Below are 14,562 nucleotides of genomic sequence, written 5' to 3'. Positions count from 1 at the left end.
ATATATAAACCAAACCCCGTCCCCTTTCGGACCCCAGCGCCAACACTGGCGTTTGTTGGTGATTTACCACTGGGGTAGTAAAAATTTGCCACCGTCACAGCCCTATTTTTGAGAAAAACATTCCAGGATTTTTCTCCATATAGTGGACTTCAATGGCTACCAATGGGTTGAAGGTCCAAATTGCAGTTTCAGTGCTGCTTCAAAGGGCTCTACATGATCTCAGCCGAGGAATAAGGTTCTGATCTAGCTAAACAATCTGTGATTTTCAAAAAAAAATTTGAAATTTATATACTTTTTAACCACAAATGCTCGTCTTGCACTAGCTCTGCGATGTGCCACGCATAATCACGTAGTAAAGGTCACGCATGACGTAGGCGGAAGTACCAAGGTAGGGCGAAACATCATTGTTCTACCTTTTTTCTGTAAAGGCCTTTGACTTAGTCTTTACACGTTTGCTTTTTAAACACTTGCTTGATATTTCCGCCTATGCATGACCTTGATTATGAATGCGTGGCACATCGCAGAGCAGTGCAAGATGAGCATTTGAGATTAAAGAGTATATCATTTTTTTTTTTTTTAGAAAATGACTGATTGTTTCGCTAGAGCTAGATAAGACCCTTATTCCTCGTCTGGGATCGTGTAGAACCCTTTGAAGATGCATTTAAATCAGAATTTTTGATCTTCAACCCGTTGGTAGCAGTTGAAGTCTACTATATGGAGAAAAATCCTGGAATGTTTTTCTGAATTTTGATATAAATCATAATAACATTTGTTTATGATTCGTGATGACGGAATTTTCCTCTAATGCATGACAAAAGTTTAGAAGTTTTTAACATTTTTTTAAAAAAAGTTTCTATGAACCAGAAATGCCAATAGTTGAAACACTACCACACTTGCGTTCATGAAATCTATTACTAATTCCATTCATAAATTGTTGAATTCAGAACCAAAATATTAAATTAAAAAATAAAGTGTTTTGCTACAACAGCTGACTGGAACACAGACAGGAGCGAGAAAAAATGTCATTGATAAGTAAAGAACAAATATTTTGAGTAATTTTGTATTGTTCACATGATATCATGACAGCTCAGAATATGACTTTCAAAATAACAACAACTACTCAAAATAGGAGCACAGTTCATATTTCTCCTCATTATAATGTTTTCCATGAATCCAGAATTGGACTCTACCCTCTGAGTCACCACTTATTTTAACATCATCCTGGAAATACTGTCTAGGCCCCTGTTGTGTCCCTGTTCCTTTTAGTCCACAACAATAGGAGCACAAACACAAACTATATAGTTCTCTGTTTTGCATTTGATGGCAAAGGCTTTATTTAGTTGAGCAGGACTGACCACACACAGCAAATCAGAGAACAGGTGCAGACAGGCTTGGAGAGCTCATGATAAATCTCATGCTGTATTTAAATGAATCCATTCAGGGGCCATTCAGAGAACAATGGCCATGCATGTTTACAAGCACATTTTCCAATTAAAGTCCACATTCTGGCTACAACTATATTCCAGTTCAATTTTCATGCATGATTTATAATACTTTCATTTGATATTAGAGTTCTGAAAAAGGTGTTTACATGGGGAAAATGTGATTATGCCAGGTGTCTTATTCAGATTTCCAGAAAATATAAAAGTAGAAAAAATAAGGTGTTTTACATTATGCAGGCATAATAAGAATATGACCCAAATTCTCATGAATACTTTTTTTGTGCATGTAAAGCCAGTCAATGAATCTGTTCAGGGTGTGTCTACATCTATCGGTTGCTGTGTGTCATTTCAGTGGGAAAATCCACAGAAGCCAGTCTTAAACTCAGGGTAAAGTCCATTTTAAACAAAGCACACTGTGTAAAGGGATCAAAAAACCATTAGCCTAGAAACATATGTCAGGTGGAAATATTCCACCCACATTCATGTTCATAATTTCCACATATTTTATTCCAGTTGATTAATAATGAGCTTCACAGAGCAAGTACATTACTTTAGTCTTCCTGACTAACTAGAAATGTTCTCAGAACTTTGACTATCATTTTGGCAAGGTTCTCTCAAAGTTATGAAAAAACATGATTCAAGGTCTCTCAAAGTTAAATGAGTTTTACATCATTCATGGAACTTTTTTTTCTGAAACGGTTTAGTTGGATGTCCATCTAACATACTTAAAGATGCAGCATGTAGGATTTCTGTGCGCTAGAGGTCGCTAGAGGCCTATTAAAAACAAAGGCGTAGCTTGATGACGGCAAGTTAAAGAGCGGAATTTTGGGACATGTGGTCTTCACATCACAGCTGGTGGAAACAATCGGGATTGGACTCGGGAAGAAATCATGTTCATGGATGCGATTATTAACGTTACTGTAGTATGAAGCAGAGCAGGAGCGAGTGTTGAGGGAGCTGAACGAGGCCGCTGGAGCGATTGCGCAACACACGCCTCACGAGCAGCGGAACTTTTATTATGTCACAGTTGCCGGCGCCGCTTCCGCTTTTCCAGTCATGAGTATGAGGTAACGCAGCTCTGTTTATCATATTAGATATATTTGAGAGTGTTGAAAATGATGTTATAACGTTACTCTGTGCGTTCACTCTGTGGCTGATGTGAGACTTGTTTGAGACACACTGCAGTAAGATAGATCACTTTTAGAATATCATATTGAATGCTGGATGGCTTGTGTTGATAAATGGCATGCAATTTATTTTAAAACATACGATGGAGAAAATGCTGTATTACTGTTACTAAAAATAAAGCTGCATCTGATTATGCTATGTTAGCTACTTGACAAAATAGTATTTTAGTAGGCATGGTAAAGCATGGTACTCGCAAAAAATCAAGAAAATTAGATTTTATCAATAAGACTAAACGTGTTGAGCTATATAACAATTAGTTTTCTGTCTATAAATATAACCAAACGGTTGTTCCCTTGCCAATTAAAACATGTAAATATTAACAAAATAAAAACGGAAACCGAGGGTAACGCAGGTATGACGCAATTGAAAGGCGACTCCTCACATGTCCCGGAGCCTTGGTTAAAACAAAGAATATACACTAACAAGAAGTGACACTCAATAGAACGTTCCATTGCAACACCGGCGCCCAGCAGTGGCCCTGCGTTTCCGCCATTTTGTGGTGAAAGCGAGTCGGCAGTTTCTATGGCAATATCAGCCGCTTTGTTAAAAAAAAAAACGTACATTAAAGCTGAAATCCAACCTGAATGATGACAACACTGAATAAAATACTATCACTAGTGATCATCAAATCCTTTTAACAGTTTATTTTATAGACTTTAAGTTTAAGTCTTCCACTTTTTTCACTAAACCTTTGCAGTCAGCTTGGGTTAAAATTCTTTGAAGTTCAAGTATTAGCATTATAAACACTGAATTAATACCAACATATGAAATTGAATTACGGACATGCATCAGAAAAACTGGGAATGTTGGACAATAAAATTATGAATATAACAGCTTGATTTTGCAGTGTTGTCTAATGTCCGTTAAAGCAAAAGAGTCCAAAAGTGGGAATTATGCGATAACAGACACAGCAATGCATCATGTATTATAAGATCGTTATGTTTGCAGCGTGATTCATTAAAACGTACAATATATATATTTAAATTCAGACCTATTACTATTAGCCTACTCCACTAGGTCTGAAAATATATTGTTCGCTGCAAACATGATGATCTTAAATTTATTAATTATTAATTTATTATTAATAAATGTGTAAAGTTGCATAAAATGGAAATACTCAATAAAGTAGGCTAACTACGTTACCTCAGATGGTTGAATGGTTGGATTCCACAACTGGTAAAATAAAACATATAAGACACAACATTTACTGTAGGAGCCATACAATTTACTGGTGACTTAAAGGTGATAAAGAGGATGTTTTGTTTTATACATTTTTGCAACATTACTTGAAACTGTCTTTACTAACTGATAAAAGACTATTTATTAGGGGCACTGAAAGGAATAATATTAATATACATCATCTGTGCACGAGGTAGGGCCTTAAAAACATCGGCCAATCGTTTACGTGATCATCGCGTAAACGATTGGCCCTCTGGCTTGTCAATCACTGCCGTGACGTTCCTTGTGAGAGACGAGCGCGGCTGCGCTCTCCAGTAGCTTTCCACACTCCACAGGCGCCGCATGCAATGTTTTTGTCCGGAGACAGGAGTAACAACTACAGAATATGAGTTACCTGCGGTGAGTCCGACATAATGAATCCACTAACACGACACAGCGAATGCCGGTGATAAACACTCGTGTTCCAATACTCGTGCACAAGTTTTGGGAGGCGTTCCCTCTAAATGAGCTGTGAAGGAGGGGGGTTATTCTTACGCATACGCTCATTTCAAAAACAGTCTTTGGTTTCTCATTCAACGAAAAGATCCTCTTTAGCACCTTTAACTTAAAATACTGTTGAGCTTCTGATTTGGCAGTGAAATTCGCCAATTTTGGGTGTGATTTAAAATAGTTGGAAACATTTGGGATATTGTTAAGTACTGAAGTGAACAAAATATATAACACTGGCCTAGTGGTTTTTGGATATTTTACTGCAAAATTCTTACATATTGCACCTTTAAATGTTACTTGTTTCTGAATGTTCAGAGTATACTCAAAATCTTAAAACTCCCAACTTCAAAATGACGTCATTGTAAGCAACATTTTTGTAAGGGCTCAGCACCGGGCTGTAGGGGAACGTGGACACCGAGCTGCAAGCTGCCATTGGTCAGAAAAGCTTTATGTGTCAACTCATTACAAGTATACTGCGCACGGAGGAAACAGAAAACGCGTTTTCTAGTCCATAACTTAACAAAAACTTTTGTAAGGAGGAAGTTCAGAACTTCTTTTTTATTTTATTTTTTAAGAGTGAAAAAAATCTGAAAACTGCAAAGGCACGTTGAATCCTGCTAACCGTTATAAACAACAACACAATCAAGTGAACTGTTGTTAGATATTTGCAATCAAATGCATGAGTAGAGATGAAAAGTCGCACCCTGCCAAACGAGAACAGTCTCTTCTCTGTCCAACTTATTCGTTTCACGAATCAGCAGCCAAGCAGTTCATTCTGTTGACAGTTTATTTATAAAATGCGCGAAACTTACTTTATCTTGTTTGTCCTCCTTTGTCCATGTATGGCTCATGTTTTTGGCCCGGGGTGAAGTCTGTCGAAAGCGCCTCGGGCTGTCAAGAGCCTCTGGGCAGATCCGCTGTGACTGTGAACGCGCTGTGAGCTCGTGCTCCATCAGAGGTCGCTCCATCACTGAGGAATGCTCAGCTGTTCATCTAAAAACAGTGCATCAGATGTGCTGTCAGGAGATCCATTTAAGTGGATTGAAATCTTTACGTGGGTTTCTGCGTTAAAGGGTAAAAAAAAAAAAAAAAAAAAAATTAGACAGTTTTTAACATTCATTTCAATGACATAAAGAGACCTAATTTAGGGAGAGCAGGATGGAAGTAACACTTTTTCTATGAGCAGTAGTGGTTGTTTGTGCAAGATCTCTTCATCTTTGATACACAGTAGTAGCCACATTTGTCTACTATATATAAAACTGACTTGGAAGTGCACTACACAATCACAGATTATGTGAGTTAATGTCAAATACAAAGAGTTCCATTGTTACAACCTAGTCCATCACAGGGGTGAGTTTTAACACTAGCAGGGGATAGATTTAACACTGTGATAATTTGCTGAAATAAAATCCACACTAATTTTTCCAAGAACTTTTCTGAAGAACAAAGAATAATATATATATTTTTTTAATAAAGTGGACAATTTAAAGTGACAAATAAAACATTATATTGTATTTTTTGGACTTTAAATTACAAAACAAGTGTCGTGTGTGTTTGCGTGAGTGTGAGTGTGTGTGGCAGAATTTGTTTTATCCGATAAGAAGACATGCACATAAACTAAGATGGAAATAAATCCATTAATGCGTAACAAAAACTCATGTGACTTTGCCCTAACAGAGGGAATGATTGATAATGGACTCACTGGAATCATCATAGGTTGTAACATTTTTAATGCACTATTACAACTATCCACACCCCAAAAAGCTGTAACATAGCTAACATGTGGGTTTGAAGTTAGCATGAAGGCAAACCATCAAATTAAACTAGAGAAACAGCTACTTTAGGTTATGTAAGTTAAATAATTGTACCTACAATACAATGATTGCTAGGCAAAAATAATCTTTATAAAAAATGTCACTTTCCTGAATATCAGTTTTTTTGTTCATAAAATCTACAATGTTGCTCACAGTCACATGCCACTTCTGTGAGCTGGGAGGGTATGATATTGATGACTTCACCACAGATTTTTTTCTGACTTGTCAAACCGACAACTAACCCTGTGTTACAACACTCCTGTCTCCTTACCTGAATTCACCCTGGTCCTATAATATAGAGTATCTATAGAGTATATCTTCATATTTATGCATTTGGCAGACTGTTTAATCTGAATAGGCCTACATTTAAAGTAGGCCTATACATTTGATCAGTTTGTGTATTTCCTGGGACTCAAGCCCATGACCTTAATGATAGTCCTATGTTCTACTGTTTGGGCTTCAACAGCATTATTAATTTTATTAAATAAAATTGTATTTCAGGTGATTGTACTACAATAAAAATTCTAAAATTTTGTTTTGATTGTTGTTGTTGAGGTTTTTGTTTTATTTATTAGTTTTTGTTGTTGTTGTATTATGCTTTTAGACTACCATTCAAATGTTCAGGGTCAGTATGATCTTATTACTTTTCTTTTTTTTATATATAAAATAATAAAATAATGTTTATTTAAGGATACATTAAATTGATCAGCAGTGAAAGTAAACCTAAGTAAAGTAAAGTAAATTCTATTAAAAAATTATTTGAAGGGTATAAGTTCAGCCAAAAATGAAAATTCTGTCATTAATTACTCACTCTCATGTGGTTTTTCCCTCTATAGACAGCTTAAGCAAATTAAACTTAAAAAAAATTCATAGAGAGATAATAACACTAATCCATATGAATTGAGCAGTTTAGTCCAAAGAGACACAACCACTCTATATGATGAACAGATTGAATTTAGGCTTTTATTTACATGTAAAAATTAATCAACTTACACATCAGTTGTGGTAAAACACACTTAAGGATGTTTGCTTGACGTGCAAGAACCAATGAGGTTCATTCTTGTATGTTACGCAGCACATTTGAGCTTCCACAAGAAGTTTGTTCTCACATGCCATTCAGGTTCGGCTGAGCTTCTGTTTATGTTCACTGATCAATGTGTATTTGAGTAAAAGCCTAAATTAAATTTGTTCCTCATAAAAAGTGGTCAAGTTTCTTAAGAAAGGTTGTTCTAAACCTTTCAATTCATATGCATTAGTTTCACAATCTCTTTATGATAGTGAAACTAATCTTTAATCTTCTCTTTATGTCAAAGTGTCAATAGAGGGACAGTAATCTCTGTCTGATTTTATCAAAAATACCTTCATTTGTGTTCCTAAGATGAATAGTAAGTCTTATGTGTTTGGAACAACATGAGGGCAAGTAATTAATGACAGAATTCTCATTTTTGGGTGAACTAACCCTTTAAATACATGCTGTTTTTTTTTTTTTTTTTTATATATTTATTGTAGAATCCTGGAAAAGCATATCACAGTTTTTTTTTTAATATATATTAAGCAGCATAACTGTTTTCAAAGTTGTTAATAAGAAATGTTTCTTGAGAACCAAATCAGGATATTAGAATGATTTCTAAAGGACTAAAGTAATCACAGGAATAAACAGTTAAAATATATTGATAATTTTTTTTTTTTACATTATTACTGATTTATTGTATTTTTAATCACCCTCTTTGCATTTTTACCCTTGATGAGCACCTTTCTTTCAAAAAAAATTAAAAAATATCTTACAGAATCCAATTCGAACTTGTTTATTGAAAAGTTGGATATAGATATATTGTTTAAATAGTCATTTGAAACGTATTAATACAATAGTAATACATAATACAATATAAAGTCCTTGGAATATAAAAATGTAAAACATTAAATCTACATGATTTATTAAAGTCACAAAAATTGATTTAATATGACAGAATCAAACCAACGAAGTTCGGTATAGAATTAACTCCTTATGTTGAGAGACATTTATACATTTAAATAAAGTTAGTCTGGATTGCACTGCATTTCTGTGGTCGTTAAAGACAAAAATTATTTTTCTAACATCATAATTCACATTTGAATGAAAGTGACGAGGGTATTTATGATATTAATTGATTTCAAAAAGTGCACTTTTTGCCACTCTTCTAAGTCCTCTGCATTTGGCTCCACAGCTTTATGAGTCTCATAAAACCTTTACCACTTAATCAAACAACAAAGATGGCCTATAATTGCAATACTGCTTGCTTTCATTTGCATTAAATACACTGGTTTGGATGAGCGTGTTCCTCCAAGCGGCATGTCCATATGTCTTCTTTCTTTTTAAAACAATGAGGCTCTTATTATACAATGTCTCTCTCAGTGATCGCCTCTAAAGAGTACTGAGCTCAGTTCAGTGGAGCAGAGGATGCGGAAACATGTGTGTGTCTGCTGCACATGTTGAGCTATTTTGGCTTCCTGAGCTAAGCATGAAAGGCAGCTTGGGAATGCTGACCTCTGACCTCCATTCAGACTATGAGGCTTTTCTGAAATATTGACCACAAACCAGGGTTATTATAGTAAGATATATAGAGGTTACACCTTATTTTAAGGTGACATACATAAGTTGTACTTACTCAAATAAGTACTGTAATATTAATTAACTACAAGCACTTACTATATAGTTACAGTTACGGTTTGGTTTAGGGTTAGTTACTTGAAATTATGCATATTTTACTGTTATCACTATAGTAATTACATGTAGTAAATTGTAACCACATTGCCTTAAAATAAAAGCAACAACAACAAAAAAATTAGTTTAACTTGATGTACTAACAAAAACTAAAATAAAAATTACTATTTAAAATAAATAAATAAACAAAAAAACACTAATAAAAATTACAAATATGAAATTGCTAAAATTTTAACTAAATGCAAATATAAAAATAAAAACTTCAAAATATTCAAAACAGATTCAAAATATTAAAGGGGACCTAATTCCCCTTTTACAAGATGTAATATAAGTCTCTGGTGTCCCTAGAATGTGTCTCTGAAGTTTCAGCTCAAAATACCCCACAGATCATTTATTATAGCTTGTCAAATGTGCCCCTATTTGGGTGCGAGCAAAATCACGCCATTTTTGTGCGTGTCCCTTTAAGTCAAGTCAAGTCAAGTCACCTTTATTTATATAGCGCTTTTTACAATGCAGATTGTGTCAAAGCAGCTTTACATTGATAACTGGTACATAATTTTTGCTCCACAGCAGCTCTTCAAGAATAGTGTCAATGCAGGCAGATCAAAGCACTGTTGAAAAAATGTCAAGAATACTGTTGCATATCAAATGTCAAGTCAAATGTCAAGTGTCCCCAACTAAGCAAGCCAAAGGCGACAGCGGCAAGGAACCCAAACTTCATCAGGTGACATCAGGTGGCAAACAAGTGGCAAATAGGTGTTAAAATGGAGAAAAAAAAAACCTTGGGAGAAACCAGGCTTAGTCAGGGGGCCAGTTCTCCTCTGGCGAACAGTGCTTTGTTACGAAACAGTGCTTTGTTAAATGCAAATGAGCTGCTGCTCCCAGCCTGCTTTCCAGAAAAGGGCGGGGCTTTAACAGCTCACGCTGCGGTTGCTCAACAGCAACAAAGCTGGAGAATCTCATGCAGCCAAAATGTTGATGCTAAGTAATGGTATTCAGCCATTCATCATTCAAACCGGAGTCAGACACTGATGGAGAGACTCAGGAAGATTTTACAACTTTTAGAATACATCTGGAAATTTCAGAATGGTTAGTGGATAAATTTGTGTAGTTGCAGTGGAGTTGATTCAACTCATCGACTAGCATGTGCCGTCATATTAATCTTTTGTGCAAATCCAGCATTTGTTTGTGAAGCAGTCCGGCGTAAAATGACGGCATGGCAACAACACTCTACTACAACAACTCTACCTCTTCTCTAAAGCAGCCCAACATGGCCTCACCCCCTTTGTTGGATGTTCTCGTGGGCAGGGTTTATGTAAATTTTCGGATCAGTGATGTCACTAACCCAGGAAGAAGCTTGTTGTAGTCACTACTACAAGCGATCCTGAGCGGAGTAACTTCCTGTTGATGTTCGTAGTGTTGTCAAACAAAACAGAGGCTAGCTAGACCCTCCCTCCTCCTCCCCCTCCCCTCCCATCAGTGCTTCCTGAAACAGTCATGAACGCGCATTTAAAATCATTCTTGTCGGTTATTGACTGGAGCGTGTTTATTATGATTCGTGGTCCAGGCTGCACCAGTTTGTTTTTGTTGCCGTTTTTGGAGCTTGTGGCGACTACAGAGACTGCGTTTTTTACAGCGTGTTTAGGGGACAGGCAGCTAGCGGATAGTGAGGAGATGTTTGCTGTATGTGACAAAAAATGTTTTGCCCTAAAAATGCGTGACAAAGCTTAGAGGACCTTTAAACAGAGAATTCTTTAAAAGAAAATATCTCCCTTCATAACTTTGCAGATGCTGTTTATGCTCAAACTGTCATGATCATGAGTTGGAGTGCCCTGTTTAGCCACCAGAGGGCACTCCATCATGGACTTTTGACACCTGTCTGAACTGCATTTCCCATAATTCACTCCTTATCCTTGTTTCATTGCACCCAGCTGTTTTGTGTTTGCTCATTAGTTCTGTCTTTTTAGTCTCAGTTGTTTTTGCCTTTGTTTGTGGTTTGTTATATTTTGTTACGTGCACGTTTTGTACCTCTGGATTTCTGTTTGTGGACTGTTTCTTGGATTTTGACCCTTGCCTGTTTTCTGGATTACGACTTTGGATTGCCCAACAAATGCTGCAACTGGATCCTAACATCTTGTTTTTGTGTGCCACCATGACACAAACAGAAACATTACACACTAACTAAAGCTAAAAAAAAATCCTAATCAACAACACCTTTAATAAAAACTCTCAATGAAACTAAAATAACACTGCCTGTCACAAACCAGAGTGTGTGTGTATATATACATATATAGAGAGAGAGAGAGTACGGTTCGGTACCTCGGTTTTGTAGTCACGGTTCAGTACGGTTTTCGGTACAGCAGGTGGGGAGAGAACTAAACATAAAATTGCATTAACTGTTTATTAAACAGTTTACTGATTACATTGTATTTTTGTTTTTAAAATATATTAAATTATAACGAAAAGTTTCTTAAGGATAATATATATATATATATATATATATATATATATATATATATATAGAGTACAGTCCCAAAGTTTGGAACCACTGAGATTTTTAATGTTTTTAAAAGAAGTTTCGTCTGCTCACCAAGGCTACATTTATTTAATTAAAAATACAGTAAAAAACAGTAATATTGTGAAATATTATTACAATTTAAAATAACTGTATACTATTTAAATATATTTCACAAAGTAATTTGTTCCTGTGATGCAAAGCTGAATTTTCAGCATCGTTACTCCAGTCTTCAGTGTCACATGATCCTTCAGAAATCATTCTAATATGCTGATTTGCTGCTCAATAAACATTTATGATTATTTTCAATGTTGAAAACAGTTGTGTACTTTTTTTTCAGGATTCCTTGATGAATAGAAAGTTCAAAAGAACAGCATTTATCTGAAATACAAAGCTTCTGTAGCATTATACACTACCGTTCAAAAGTTTGGGGTCAGTAAGAATTTAAGAAATTAAAGAAATGAATACTTTTATTCAGCAAGGATGCATTAAATCAATCAAAAGTGGCAGTAAAGACATTTATAATGTTACAAAAGATTAGATTTCAGATAAACACTGTTCTTTTGAACTTTCTATTCATCAAATAATCCTGAAAAAAAATATTGTACACAAATATTTTGTACAATTGTACACATTAAATGTTTATTGAGCAGCAGATCAGCATATTAGAATGATTTCTGAAGGATCATGTGACACTGAAGACTGGAGTAATGATGCTGAAAATTCAGCTTTGCCATCACGGGCATAAATTACTTTGTGAAATATATTCAAATAGAAAACAGTTATTTTAAATAGTAATAATATTTCACAATATTACTGTTTTTACTACATTTTTAATTAAATAAATGTAGCCTGTGAGCAGACGAAACTTCTTTTAAAAACATTAAAAATCTTAGTGGTTCCAAACTTTTGGACTGTACTGTATATATATATATATATATATATATATATAGAGAGAGAGAGAGAGAGAGAGAGAGAGAGAGAGAGAGAGAGTACGGTTCTGTACCTCAGTTTTGTAGTCACGGTTCAGTACGGTTTTCGGTACAGCAGGTGAGGAGAGAACTAAACATAACATTGCATTAACTGTTTATTAAACAGTTTACTGACATTGTGTTTTTGTTTTTAAAATATATTAAATTATAACTAAAAGTTTCTTAAGGATAATATATATATATATATATATATATATATATATATATATATATATATATATATATATATATATATATATATACACTGAACAAAATTATAAACACAACACTTATTTTTGATTTTTGCCCCCATTTTTCATGAGCTTAACTCAAAGATCTAAGATTTTTTCTATGTACACAAAAGGCCTATTTCTCTAAAATATTGTTCACAAATCTGTCTAAATCTGTGTTAGTGAGCACTTCTCCTTTGCAGAGATAATCCACCTCACAGGTGTGGCATATCAAGATGTTGATTAGACAGCATGATTATTGCACAGGTGTGTCTTAGGCTGGCCACAATAAAATAATATAAATAAAATTCAGCAATATTAATTATTTGACTGACGCTATTGTATGAGATCTAAATTGAGCTAGAATATAACACCACTGTTTTCTACATAGTTGCTTTTATAACTGAATTGAACTTATTTGATATTTGATGACAACTGGCCTCAGCTGAACAATGCCTCTGCTTAGAGCTGCTTTACAGTACAATTGAACTCTTTTCATAACTGATTCATTATTGTCCTGTTTATCCCTGTAAAGCTGCTTTGAAACAATCGTTCAAAGCGCTATTGTATAAAACGCTATATAAATAAAGGTGACTTGGCTTGACTTCACTGAAATGTCCTAAGATAATTGTTTCTAAATATCCATTTGGCACTGTCCATTTTAGAATTATCATAAACAGATCCCAAGCATCAGTAGTATTGATTGCTGGAATGAAACCAGCCCTTTGAGCTCTTTGTTTGCATGTCTTTGTTCCTGGTTATGTGTCAAAAGAAGAAGCAGTTTTTAAATCCAAAGCAGTTTATTTTGTTCTTCTCCTTTGCTAAACTTCCTACATTTTTGACCAATTGATTTTGACATCTTTGATTATTGTTACAGCTGTCATGCTTCCAGCACAAAGGAGTGTCTCAGCCACACCCCTCTCCCTCCTCCACCCCTTTCTTGCATTTCACTCTCCCTTCTTTTCCTCTAAACTATGTTTTGCACATTGGTAAACAGTAATCTGAATCACTCACTCCACAGCAATTAAATCATTGCCAAACGCATCACCCTTCAAAGCCGACACCAGCATTTTTTGAGAACCTTCTCAAGCGTGACAGATTAAGAACCGAGTGCTCATTGTCTCTATATAGTTAAAAAAATACAATATTATGTAAAATCTAATGTTAATTCAGAACTGTTTAGTCTTTCAGAAGATCTTTAAGATGTTTTCTGATGGTACACACTATTTTTGATTCCTAATAACTCTTGACAAGTAGATAAACAAACAAAATGGAGATAAAAAAATAAGAATATAAAATAAAAAGTGTATGGTTTCACTTTTGGGGACTGGGTATCCTGTGGAATTGGTTGAAGCCTGGCAAGTGTAATTACAGAATAAAAGCTCTTTATACGAGTGTATAGTTTAAGTGGTGATTAGACAGGTCATCATATTGCATTGTCTGAGAATGACATGAGTCATGACGCAGCACCCTGTACGTCATAATGCAAAGGTGTGGCTGCCGATGTGGGAATATGCCCTAAAGGTAGAAGATCTCCCTGCTTTTGAAAAGCACTTTATGACAGAATATGAAAGCAGAGATGAATACTTAGCAATGATCACAGACCAGACAAACAAATACACAAATACGCCTTCCAGCCACTGCTTCAATCACTATATTCAATATAAATTTATAATATAGGCTTATAATATAGCCTATATTAATTTATTGTACTTTTATTGTAGCCTATATTACAATTAATACGTTTTATTAACATTACAGACACCATTTCCCATCAAATGCTTTTACTGAGTGATGTTTTCACAATATTGAAGGCCTAAATAGCTATACTTTGACGTTGATGTATATTTAAAACCTCGCATGTGTTGCATTTGAATAATATTCCAGTGATAATCAGCTAAAACAATCATTGATATTTCCAGTGAAAGTGTCCAAAAACTGTTCGCGTAAGAGCGCGGAGGTGTGGGTTTGGGTGTGGTGCGGGACTCGTGTAGTATCGGGGGCGGAGCTCTGGAGGAGACTTTGCCCTCTCC

General features: G+C 35.1%; 1 long non-coding RNA gene across 2 annotated transcripts in view; it reads right to left on the bottom strand.

Annotated features, from left to right (window-relative positions):
- LOC137021657 (uncharacterized) overlaps positions 1–14,562 on the bottom strand; it is a 30,971-nt gene that overhangs the window by 14,516 nt on the left and 1,893 nt on the right. Inside the window, exons 2-3 of one of the 2 annotated variants that reach the window (XR_010895344.1) lie at positions 5,111–5,360; positions 3,774–3,803 (exon numbers count right to left, since the gene is read on the bottom strand). This is a non-coding gene — a long non-coding RNA (uncharacterized lncRNA). The remainder of the gene's footprint in view (positions 1–3,773; positions 3,804–5,110; positions 5,361–14,562) is intronic. The other variant, XR_010895345.1, reaches the window with a different exon arrangement.

Source organism: Chanodichthys erythropterus, chromosome 6 (assembly GCF_024489055.1).
Source record: "Chanodichthys erythropterus isolate Z2021 chromosome 6, ASM2448905v1, whole genome shotgun sequence".
Classification (NCBI taxonomy): Eukaryota; Metazoa; Chordata; class Actinopteri; order Cypriniformes; family Xenocyprididae; genus Chanodichthys; species Chanodichthys erythropterus.
This window is presented reverse-complemented; position numbering and strand designations above follow the sequence as displayed.